Here is a 13,415-nt window from a genome sequence, read left to right on the forward strand (position 1 = left end):
CTGTCACGGGCCCGCAGAGGCCGGTGAGCGGCCTGCGCGGGGCGGCGTCTTCCTCTCCACTCCCCTCCCCCGAGCGGAGGGATCCTGGAGATCCCCTCTGGGACTCGGAGCCACCGAGTCTGTGCGGTTTCGGAAGTGCCCGAACCTGACCCGGCGCTGCCACCAGCTCGCTGTGTGACCTTGGGCAAGTCCCTTCCCCCCCTGCGCCTCAGTTCCCGATTTTTGAAGCGGAGATGTTGCAGTCTCATATGTACATGAGTTGGATCCCAGATCCTGTCTGAGATCTTGGGCAAGTTCTTCCCCAGGCGGAGCCTCAGTTTCCATCTATGGGCCATGTAGGAATTGAGGTGCTTTTTGAAGCGCCTGGCCGGCTAAGTTGCCGAATGGCGGTTGGACTGTGTGTGTGTGTGTGCGCGCGTGTGTATGTATGTGTGTATGTATGTGTGTGTGTGCGCGTGTGTATGTGTGTGTGTGTGTGTGTGTGTGTACACGTATGTGTGCAGGGCGGTGCTGCAGAGTAAGGATAGTGGCTAAAGGGGCTTTTCCACGAAGACTTTGGACGGACCCCAGAGTGTGATGGAGTGATGTCTCGGTCCTCCAGGATCCTGGAGCCTCTGAGATGGGAAGTAATACAGAGTTCTCCATAAAATCAGAAGAGGAAGGAATCCTGGGCGCCTCTTGGGGCTGTGATTGAAATTTATGCCCCAAAGAATTCAGGAAGAGGAGGAGGAGGAGGAGGCGAGAACATGCATGGCGCTCCCTACTGTGTGTCAGACCTTTAGGCATCTATTCTCCTTTCAGTTTTTTACAGCTACCCTTGAGAATTTGCACATAAAGAAAACTAAGTGAAGGAGTTAAGTAACTTGCTCAAGATCGCCCAGTAAGGTGCAGAGATTACCAAGGATAAGGTGTTTCCTTTGAGGCGCACTGGGCAGTGGGGAGGTCTCTGTCCACGTCCAAGAAGCTTGCTTTGCCACAAATGGGGTGAGGGGTCTGGTCCCAGACACTTCTGGCATGAAGATGAGCTGGGTCTTGATGTCCCCTTTGTTCAGTCTGTGAGTAGTTGGGAAAGACCATTTTTCTAAGTTGTCAGCGTCACTTTGAAGTGTGTTAGAACTCGGGAGAGCTCAGTTTGCATCCTGGCTGGCTGGCTTGTAGAAGCAAGTTCACCCACTATCTATGGTGGGTCGGCTTCACACTGGTTTCAGAGTGCTGCCAGCCTGGTAATTTTCCCTCCTCCCTATGAAGGCCAAGTTTTCTTGGGACGGAAGAAATTTCCCATTTGTTAGTTCAAATGTCTTTGGATTCTTGAGTAAAAAGTTCAGTAGACTTCCTCCGATTAAGCATGTTTCTTTGTGGTCCCTGTTATCAGAGTCCTAGCTGATTAAAGATTGTGGGCCTAGATTGGGAGGTGGCTGGGTACTATAAATTGCAGCCCTTACTTTTTCCAAACCTCAGAGCTTTCAGTTCATCAAAATGGTAGGATTGTCAATGTGTATTGTTCTCGGATGTCCATGGTAGGGAAGAAAATTGGAAGAGGAAGTTGCAGAGAAAGAGGGCGTTTCTTAGCAGTGGAGCCAATATGTATTTCTTTGTTTGAAATTCTAAAACCAGAAGGCAGCAACTGCAGGAGGAAGGAAGGAAAGGACTGTGAAACTCCCCCCGCCCCCCCTCAAATATATGCAAGAGCTGTCCCTGTCCGACTCTGCTTTTACAGAAAAAAATCAATTGTCATTTGTTCAACGTTTAGAAATTATAATCTGGAATAAGATCATTTTAGATCTTAAACTCTGAGATAAAATTTTTTAAAAATCAGAACATTTTACTGGGTACGGTATGTTACTTATCAGTAGATGATTCTTTTTCTCAACATAATTAACCAATTGCAGTCCTTGGTTCTGTTTTAACTATGATTTAAATTAGTGCATTTTAACCTTAGAGGAGTTGATCTAGGTATTGGATGATGCAAATGTCACCATCACTTAAAAAACACATAATGGTATTTTAGGGTTTTGACATTAGTTAAAAATCTTTTTAGTGCTTTGTTTTAAAGGATTGTGTACGGTGAATTACTTATAAGACACTGAATTTATTGCATGTGAACATCTACCTTTATTCTCAGTATTGGTTATATTTTCCGTATAATATTTAATTTTAATTAGTATACCAGTCCAAAGTACCTTGTGGCTAAAAAAAAAAAAGTTCTTGGGGCTGCAGGTGTTTCTGAATTTAGAAGTTTTTGGATTTTAGAAATGGAATATAGTACACGTACTGTGGTTATGTAACATTCAGAGAGGTATGGGGCAGCACCTTGTAATCACACACATTACTATTTCTGTAGTAAAATGTCAGACTATTCGAACCAAGTGGGATAAATAAATACTATAAATAGCTTCATGTCATTTCACATCAGGTTTTGCTGCCAAATGAATAATGAAAAACTTGTTTTTTGTAGCCTTTTGGATTTTGGAATTGAAGTTAAGGGATAGTGAACCTCTATGGATAAAACATATGATGACAAGAACAATTACAAGAAAAAACATTGTAAACCAAGCTAATTTCAAAGTCATGGGTTCTAAGAGCAGTGTTACATAGAAGATATATTTTTGTTTGTTTCATATAATAATCTTATTCTAATATGTGCCAATGTGCATTTTTCCTTAAGTACTAAAAATTGCCTCTTTTTTAAAATATATTTTATTAATTTTTTACAGAGAGGAAGGAAGAGGGATAGAGAGCTAGAAACATCGATGAGAGAGAAACATTGATCAGCTGCCTCCTGCACACTCCCTACTGGTGATGTGCCCGCAACCAAGGTACATGCCCTTGACCAGAATCGAACCTGGGACCCTTGAGTCCGCAGGCTGATGCTCTATCCACTGAGCCAAACCGGTCAGGGCAACCTCTTTTTTTTTGAGTATCTGTTTCTGATGATCCCTAATCATTTCTTTAAAATGTATTTATTTATTTATTTTTGTTAATCCTTACCCTGGGATATTTTTCTCATTGCTTTTCAGAGAGGTTATAAAGAAGGGAAAGAGGGGAAGAGACAGAGGAGAGAGAGAAAAAAACATCGATGTGAGAGGGACACTTTGATTGGTTGCCTCCCAAACAGACTCCAACCCAGGCCAGGGATGAAACCTGCAACCCAGGTACATACCCTTAACAGGGAATTGAACCCGAGACCCTTCAGTGCGTGGGCCAATGCTCTAACCACTGAGCGATGCCAGCCAGGGCCAAAATTTACCTTTTAATACACTCAGTGGTCAGTGTTTTAGATGTTTGACTGATACCCTATTACCTCCACCCCCTTTTTATTTATTTAATATATTTTTATTGGCTTCAGAGAGGCAGGGAGAGGGGGAGAGAGAGAGAGAGACATCAATAATGAGAGAGAATCATTGATTGGCTGCCTCCTGCATGCCCTCTACTGGGGACTGAGCCCACAACCCAGGTATGTGCCCTTGACCGGAATCGAACCTGGGACCCTTCAGTCCACAGGCCTATGCTCTATCCACTGAGCCAAACCAGCCAGGGCCCCACTTCCTTTTTAATGTTTTTATTGATTTAGGGAGAGAGAAAAACATCAATGTGAGAGAGAAATGTTGATCGGTTGCCTCTCCTGCAGGTGCCTTTTATGGGGATCAAACCCCAAAACCTGGACATGTGCCTTGATTGAGAATAGAACTATCGACCTTTCAGTGCCTAGGACTACGCTCAACCAACGGAGCCCCATTGAGCAGGGCTACCCCTCTTTTTAAAAAAGTAATTAATAGTGTCTTACGCTCCTCTTTGTATAGCAATTAAGAGAATTGCACCTTTTCATATAATTCAGAGAAATAGTTAGGTGAGGATATGTAGATTCACGTTTGCAGAATTTAAAGCTGATGGTATTTAGTATAAGTTATCACTGCTGGATGGTATTTATGTCAAAAATTTTTATTTTTGCCCTAGCTGGTTGGCTCAGTTGGTTGGAGCATTGTCCTGTACACCAGAAAGGTTGCAGGTCCGATTCCAGGTCTGGGCACATACCTAGGTTGTGGGTTCAATCCCTGGTTGGAATGCATATGGGAGGCAACCCATCGATGTTTCTCTCACATCAATATTTCTCTCTCCCTTTCTCTCTCTCTCAAAAAAAAATTAATAAAACACAACGTTGTGTGAGGATTAAAAAAAAAGAAAAAATTATTTTTAATTTATGAAGCCTCCACAATTTGCACATCTTGGAAAAGAGTTTTCTAAAAATACGTTTAATTTTGAGTATTTTTATTTTAAGTATATGCTATATGAGAAATGTGAGTTGACTAGTCTTATGAATTTGGGTGATTTCTTTAAATGGCCAAGGACCTCTAAGAGCATATTTACAAAAACTCAGTTTACTCTGTACTTTTCTTGAACATGCTAACTATAGACTGTGGTGACTGGGATTGTTGGAAGTTAAAGAATTATTTCTTTCTAAAAGAAGTTCCATGACAGCATGAATTCGAGAGATTCTGAACTTCAGGATACCACATATCCTTATCCTTCTACTTGGGGGTCTCCACAGTTCCCGAGAACAATAGAAGATAGAAGGAGCGTAGAAAGGTATAGCAGAAGTTGCAGGTGGAGTTGGTGTACAATTGGACCAGGGAATAGGAGCAATTCTTATCCACATTACTCCAGTTTCTTCTATTTCATAAGCACAGATAATATTGTAAAAGGATTACAAATTAGTGGACTAACATCCTATACCAAGACTGTTGTGATTATTCCTCAAGATAGGAACTCTGTCTTATACTTCTTTTGTATTCTGTAATGCCTAAAGGCTAGGGAACCAAACTTACCTTGCGTCAGAATTTACCATTTAAAGATATTCATATCTGGCCTGGGAGCTTCGATGTCAATGCACAACCAGGATTGAGGACCACTGACAAGCACATTATAGGTGCTCAGTATATACATATTGATTAATTCACTGGCATGAATTGGGTAGTGTGAAAGAGGCCCCAGATTTTTTTATAAAGTAAAATAGCTTTCCAAGATACCAACACACATCGATCAATTGGCAGATCTGGACCCATAGTCAGTTCTTTGCTAGCTACTCTGCCAGCATTACCACCCTGATTTTATGACCCAGGCATGATTACTCTCTGTGTCAACAGGCTCTTCAAAGTTTTGTTTACTTCTCGAGTGGTGGCCTTACTGACTAAGATCTATTTGGGTGACAATTGCTAAATGAGGAATAGGTAGAAGTACAAGAATTGTTGGGGTTTTGGGTGAGCGAGGTGGACTGCTAGACACCAGTGATGCCAGGGGAAGAAATATGGAAAGTTGTAATTTGACTGGGTCTCCAACACATAATACAGTGCATGGAACATAATTGGTATTCTATAGCTTTTTGTTGACTGAAGAAATGAATGGCTCTCTGGAAAGAGGCATATGAGTTGTGAAATAAGATGCCGCCTACTCATCCTTCAGAACTGAGCTAAGATGCCATCTATTCCATGAAGCATTTTCAGGAAAAGTTGAGTGACGCCCTTGTATGTTTTCTCCTTCCTTAAAGCATTTATCAGATTATCAGATCTGATATCAGACAAATTATAAAACTCTTTCCTTAAGGACAAGACTGTATTGGTTTATTTTTGTATGATTGGTGTTCAACATGCAATAAAAGATGTAATAGATGCTAAATTATGGCCTCTGTTTTCTTCATTTTAGTAGGCTTCTCTTTCTTCCAATTCATGGTCTTTTTTAGTTCAGATCAGCAAATATTTATTATTCTGAGAGGTAGGTCTTTCTTGAATACTGGGGTAGAGTTTCTCAACCTTGGCATTATTGACATTCTGGGCTGGTAATTCTATAATTGTGAGGGCTTCTGTAATTGAGGAGGGCATTGTAGCATGTTCAGCAGCATTCCTGGTCTCTACCTACAACTTGTGACAACCAAAAATGTCTCCAGATATTGTCAAATGTTCCCTGAAGGGCAAAATTGCCCCCCTGTACAACTAAATCAAGGGTAGGGGTGGAATATAGTTACAGAGAGAAGTGAGTATAAATGTCCTTAGGTGTACACTCATATTCCTTCTTTCTAGTTATATAGTCTCTTGTCTCTGACTTTTGGATAAGAAAGAAAAATGAGGGAAATCAGGAGGTGACAACCTTAAAATAGCCCCATTATTTTTATTCTGTTCAAATTTTATTTGATTTGATTTAAATATATTAGAACAGTGCAGATAGCTGAATTATTTATGCAAACAGATCTATGTAAAATCAGTCTCTAGCACTAGAGTGAAGAACTACTAGGATATTACTACCTTGCATAAAAGACTTTTTCAGAAAAGTTCATAGCTGAAAAGTTGAACACCTAAAGAATAGTCAGCATTGGTTTTATAGAGAACTTGCCAGCACTTGTCAGGATTCTTTGCTAATTTTTGAGTTTCATGGCTAAAATGTATCTTTTGATGGCCCTGTATAGATACTCTATAACTCTAAAAAACATCTTTAGGCCCTGGCTGGTGTGGCTGAGTTGGTTGAGTGTTGTCCCATGCACCGAAAGGTCTTGGATTCAATTCCCTGTCAGGACACATATCCAGGTTGTGGGTTCCCTGATCAGGAACCCACAGGAGGAAACCATCCATGTTTCTCTATCACATCAATGTTTCTCTTTCTCTCTCTCCCTCTTAAAAAAAAAATCCATAAAAACATATTTAAAAAACAAAACAAAACACATTTACCCAACAAGCATGTTTTTCTAAGCTCATTGTTTTTTGTGATAGGTAGATTGGTCAAGGCTGCAATCCTTGGTCCCTTTGGGCATTCATAAAATGATGACAAGTTAGTAGTAACATTTGGGGATTTCATTCTTCTTTGGCCAACTTTCCACAAATAGCGTTATAATCATTCATGTCTTAGTAACCATTAACGTGAAGTTGAATGAATTTTTTTTTTCCCTGTTCCCTTAGAAGTTATGAATGGTTCTCTAGAGAATTCAAATGTATAGTTATGAATGGTATCTCAGAATAGTTACCATTTATGTATATGAAACACTCTTTAATTCAGAAACCAAACAATTGAATTAGAAACAAGAATTGTTGAATGCTTGCAGAGGAAATGATGTTCAGATATAGACGTATCTCAGAAAATGTTGATTTTCGTCATGATTTCCTCACACTAATAAAGAAATTGATTGCCTGTGATATTATTTTTCAAGCTGTTTTTCTTTTTTGGCAAAATGTTGAAAAGTCTGAGACATATTCTCTTAGTTATAAGAATAATTCCATTTGAACAGAATTAAGTTTCTTAGTTTTAGAGTGTAGAAGATGTTTTGGGAAGAAGAAATGGTTCATCTTAGTTCCAATTTGAGTGAATATGTGTGTTATATGCACACATACCTACTTACACACATATACATGATGGCAGCATTTAAACTTTGTAACTGACATAGTAAAGTAACAAGAGCAATTCTTTTACTCTCAAGCATTTAGAACTGAGACCCTTTTCTCCCCTGATAATGCCATTGCTCTAGCAAGTACTCAGTCTATAAACTTTCTCTCAAATTTTATCTTGAGAAATTGTTTAACTGTGTAAGAGAAAGTCTTATGTCATGCCCATTAAGGTTCCCTTCTATTCACAATTGAGAATGGGAAGTAAATTTCCCTTTGTAAGAATACGGATAGTCTTTAAGAAATAGTATTTCTGATAGCAAAGGCATCTGTGGAATTATGAGAAGTATAAGACCAACCTAGCCCCCTCTTTATTTTTATTTTTTTTCCCTTTATTTTTAAAGCTCCTTCAACATTCATTGAGTGATAATTTGCAAAGCACAGTGCTCCCACTTTGATCTGTGCTATTACAGTCAGTCCTCAGCACTTGAGATAAATTCTATTATATTAGTAGCTACATTTTATAGATAAACAGGCTCAGAAAGGTTAAGTAACTTCCTTAGAGTCACTCAATTAATAATGGATTTGAGATTGAACCTTGTCTTTTTTTTTAATCTTCACCTGAGGATATTTTTTCCATTGAGTTTTTTAGAGAGAGTGGAAAGGAGGGAGAGGAGGGGGAGAGAGAGAAAAACATCGATGTGAGCGAGACACATCAATTTTTTGCCTTTTGCAGGTGCCCCAACGGGAGGGGGCGGGGTAGGGATTGAGCCTGCAACCGAGGTACATGCCTTTGACTGGGAATTGAACCTGCAACCCTTTGGTCTGAGTACGGACATTCTAACCACCGAAACAAACAGGCCAGGGCAAGTAAATCTTTTTTTTTTTTTAAAGATATTTTTATTGATTTGAGAGAGAGGGAGAGAGACTGAGAGATAGAAACATCAATGATGAGAGATAATCATCCATCAGCGGCCTCAAGCCAGCAACTCAAGCATGTGCCCTGACTAGGAATCCAACCGTGACCTCCTAGCTCATAGTTTGACACTCAACCACTGAGCCACACCAGCCAGGCTCCTGTCTTTTTTTAAATGAGATCTTTTACAGGTAAAATTTACATAAAGTGAAATGAATATATTAATTAGATGAGTATATTAATTAGATGACTTTTGACAAATGTAAACACATGTAGCCAACACCCCAAACAAGAGAACATTTCCATACCCCTTCAAAGTTTCCTCACATCCTTCCAGCCAGTCCCCATTGTCTTTTAGGCAGCAGCCAGTGTTCTGGTCTCTGTCACATTTTGATTTTGCCTGTTATTAACTCACAGTATGCACTCCTTTTTTGTCTGAATTCTTCCGTTCAACATAAAGTTTTTGAGATTCCTCCACATTGATGTGTATATCAGTATGAACCCAAGTCTTTTGATACATATCTAGAGTTCTTTCCAACAAACAGTAGCTTCTAATTTGCTTATTCTTATATCACATCCATTTTTATTTTTGCTTTGATATTCACGTGTAATTTATTTCCTTTCCCTAATATCCTAGATTTATTTGTTTATAAAATCTCTTTGAAATTACAAAAGTAATACATGCTCATTGCAACAAATGACACGACCAGAAGTGAATAAAGAATGAACATTTCCTCAGATTTATTTTTATTTCTGCCTTTTTCCAATTATGAAAATGAGTGTTCTTTGTAAAAAAAAAAAGAAGAAGAAAAAGCCATATGAAAAAATAAGAAGCAGAGAATAAGAATCACCCATAATCCCAGCAGTTAGCATTTTGATGTGTTTCCTCTTTCTCTGCACTTCGTTTACCATAGCTGAGACCATAGTTTAGGAATTTTTAGGCTTCCCTTCTTATAGTAGGCTTGTCATATCCTCATTAATCAGTTCTTGTTATTTCAATGTTCATGCTTGTGGCCACCCTAAATCTAAGTAGCTGGTAGGACCTTGGCTGGGTTGGCCTTGTCAGGCAACATTTTTGAATACTCAACCGTACACTCCTTCATCACTAACCTCATTCTCATATATCCAACACCCAACATTTCTTGTAGAGTAGGAGGCGATATAGTTCTGTGGTTATGAGTGTCGATTCTGGAGCCCTTCCATTTGGGTTCAGATGTTGGCTTCTCTGCTGGCCCATGTGGCTCAGTGGTAGAGTGTTGACCCAGGAACCAAGGGGTCACTGGTTTGATTCCTGGTCAGACGTCCTGCAAGCTGCTCCCCTCATCCCCCTCACCCCCTGCCTTGGGGAACGGGGATCAAGCCCTCAACCTGGTCATGTACCCTGACCGGGGACCTCTTGGTTTGTAGGTTTATGCTCAACCACTGAGTCACACTCGCCGGGCCACTGGTTGCTTCTTGTATGTGCCCTGACTGGAGATTGAACCCACAACCTTGGCATATTGGGACAATGCTCTAACCAACTGAGCTACCTGGCCAGGGCTGAATTATTATTTTTTATATTCTGTACTTCCCATCTGAGTAATGAATTTTAGCACTTTATTTACTGAATTGGGTAGTAAACTATTACATTTTTTGTTTTGTTAATCCTTACCTGACAATATTAATCCTCACTTGAGGATATTTCTTCCATTGCTTTTCAGAGAGAGTGTGAGGGAGGGAGAGGGAGGGGAGTGAGAGAGAGAGAAACATTGTTGTGAGAGACACATATCGCCTGGTTGCCTCTTGCAGGTGCCCCAGCGGGAGGTGGGAGCAAACCCAAAACCCAGGTACATGCCCTTGATCAGGAATTGAACCCAAGACCCTTTGGTGCACAGGCTGATACTAACCATTGAGCCACCGGCCAGGGTGAGTAAACTATTATTTTTTTATTGGTCCTAATAAAAGCAATAGCTGCTGAGAAGTAAGTATGTACTATGTGCCAGGTGCCTTGCCTCTCCCTACACCAAACCTTCAAATTAGTTGTTATTTACAGATGAGAAAAGTGAGGCTCAAAGAAATTCAGGAATGTGCCCATGGTCACACCATTAGAGTACTGGGGCTAGAATTCAAAACCAATCAAACTCCCTCCTTTGTCTCTCTGTCTCTGTCTCTCTCTCTCTTTGACATTTCTGATTCTAAAACCTGGGCTTAACATTTTTTTTAAAATAGACTTTATTGTTTCTTTAGAGTTCTGGTTTATAAGTTCTAAGATTTGGTGCAGTCTCTTTTTACTATTTCATACCGTCTGTTTCATATTCAAGTGTCCTTTATATATCTATATCTCTATTTTTAAAAAATCCCTATGCATGCAGAAGCTCCTCTGTCCTTTGGTCTTTTTGGATACCTTTCTAGATCTTCTTTATTTTACCTTTTTTTGTGCTATGGTGACTACAACTGCACATTCTATTCTAGGTACGGATACACTTTGGTTTGTAGAAGGGCAGGATAATGTGCTCTGTGTTTCCAAAGCTTTCATAACAACAGCTAGCATTTTGTTGCCTTTCAGTAGCTGTATTCAGGGAAAGTCCAGGGACTCGGAAACGCTTTTCTTTAGAGCTCATCACCTAATAATTATAGTTTGGACTATTTTTCCATTTTCATTACCTTATTTTTGTCTACATGGAAGCTATTTTCCACATTTCTCAACATGCAACTTTGTACCATCATACTTCTAGCTATTGCTGTAGAGTTATCTGCAGATTGAGAAAATTTCACTAGTTTTTTTTCTAGATAATTTCTAAAAGTGTTTTATTCAATGTCAACCACTGGGTGATCCCTTTGTTCATGCATCTTCATCGAGAGAAGGAACTTTATCGGACTCTTATTTCTGTTTCTAAATTAATTCTGGGGGGGGGGGGCGGAATTAGTCTTCTTAAGTCATATTTATTTGCTGTTTTCAGTAGCCGTTGGAAGAGGGTTTAAAAAAATTCTATCTAATTTTTATTATATCATGTATCCTCTCACTTCAGGTATGCATATGTGTTACTGATGTCTTATAAATTTCCAAAGTGGCTGCACCATTTTACATTTCCACCAGCAGTGTATGAGCCAATTTTTCCACATTCTCACCAATACTTTTTATTGTTTTTTTAATTATAGTCATCCTGGTGGGTTCAAAGTGATAACTTAGGTCTTGACTTGTATTTCTCTAATGATTAATGATGTTGAACATCATTTCATGTGTTTGTTGGCTATTTGTGTATCTTCTTTGGAGAATGTTTATTTAAATGGTTTTACCTGTTCTTTTTTTTAACATTAAAAAATATTTTTATTTCTTTTATTATTTTTTTAAATCTTTATTGTTGAAAGTATTACATGTGTCCCCTTTCCCCCCTCTTTGACCCCCTCCAGCCTGCCCTCTTATTAATTTTAGAGAAAGGGGAAGGGAGAGGTAAAGAGAGCGCAACACTGATCAACTGCCTCCTACACGTCCCCTACCAGGAATCAAACCACTTTCTTTCTTTTTTTTATTCTAGTTTCCCTCATATAAATTTTAGAATACCTTTTAACTTTTATTTTATTTTTTAAATCCTCCCCAAGGATATTTTTCCATTGATTATTAGAGAGAGTGGAAGAGAGGGGGAAAGACAGAGAAATATCGATGTGTTTGATTGGTTGCCTCCTTATGCATCTGGGCCAGGGCCTGGGCTGGGGAGGAGCCTGCAACTGAGGTATGTGCCCTTGACCAGAATCAAACCTGGGATCCTTCAGTCTGCAGGCCGATGCTCTATCCACTGAGCCAAACCCGCCAGGGCCAGACTAATTTTTATTAATAAATATTTCATTATATATCTTTCAAATACAAGTATTTCCCCCATTGGAGCATAATTATATCAGCATTGTCACATCCCAGTATCTTTAAATATCCAGTCAGGTAAGGAGTTTTAAGCCCTGGGCAGTGTCGCTCAGTGGTTAGAGTATCGGCCCATGAACTGAAGGGTTGAGAATTCAATTCCCAGTCAAGGGCACATACCTGGGTCGGGACACTTGCAGGAGGCAACCAATCCCCCCCACCCCCTCCCACACTCTCTAAAAATCAATGGAAAAAATATTCTCAGGCCCTAGCTGGTTTGGCTCAGTAGATAGAGCCTTGGCCTGTGGACTGAAGGGTCCTGGGTTTGATTCCGGCCAAGGGCACATGCCCAGGTTGCGGCAGTCCATCAGTGATTCTCTCTCATCATTGATGTTTCTATCTCTCCTCCCTTCCTCTCTGAAATCAGTAAAAATATATTTTTTAAAATATCCTCAGATGAAGATTAAGAAAAAATAAATTTTAGGCAGCGGTGGGGGGTAGGGAAGGTGTATATGATATGATTTCCATTTTTAAAAGATTAACCCAGTTGTTGCAAACAAAGTGGGTTATCTGGGAGCAGGAATTGATTGTTCCAGGTAATGCTAGATAGTTCAACTAGATTGATGGAAAAAGAAATGGAAAGTGGATGTATTTTGTATATATTTTGATGATGGATTAGATATGTGGGTCAAGGAGGAAGACAAGGATTGATCATGCCTTCCTTCTGAAAATTCTTTTCTTAGCTTTTAAGACAAAGCATTGGTCTGATTTTCCTTCTACCTTCCTTGATGCTTCCTTCCTTGTCAGTCTCTAGGTTGTCCTGTGACCTTGCCTCTCTGTTTGTGCTTTTGTATTGGGAGGTCATCTACTCTTTCATGTCTTCAAGTATAACCTCCATGTAGTAACTCCCAAATCTGTATTTCCACCTCTCAATCCCAGTTCCAGAATTCTTTTTAAAGAAAATAATTTAAAAGTAACTTTTCTATTGCAGTTGACATACAACAGTCCCAGAATTCTTCTGGATCACGCCACCTGGATATCCCTTTTGCATCTCCAGCTTTTTGTGGACTGGTTGCTTTTGGGAACTAGTGGTGAGATTTGTATAGCTTATTTCCTCCTTGCTTGGGAGATGCGTTTATAAGTTTTATGGATGGATGTTACACCTTTTATACAGGCTTTAATGATGGAGCCTTTGCTTTTCTAAGAAAGGTGCTTAGCACACTTGGGCAACATTTTCCTTCAGGGCCTTGGCTTCCTCATAGGTTAAAATGTGAAGGTTAAGCTTATCTTCTGCCCTGCCAACAAT

This window comes from Myotis brandtii, unplaced genomic scaffold (assembly GCF_000412655.1).
Source record: "Myotis brandtii unplaced genomic scaffold, ASM41265v1 scaffold456, whole genome shotgun sequence".
Classification (NCBI taxonomy): Eukaryota; Metazoa; Chordata; class Mammalia; order Chiroptera; family Vespertilionidae; genus Myotis; species Myotis brandtii.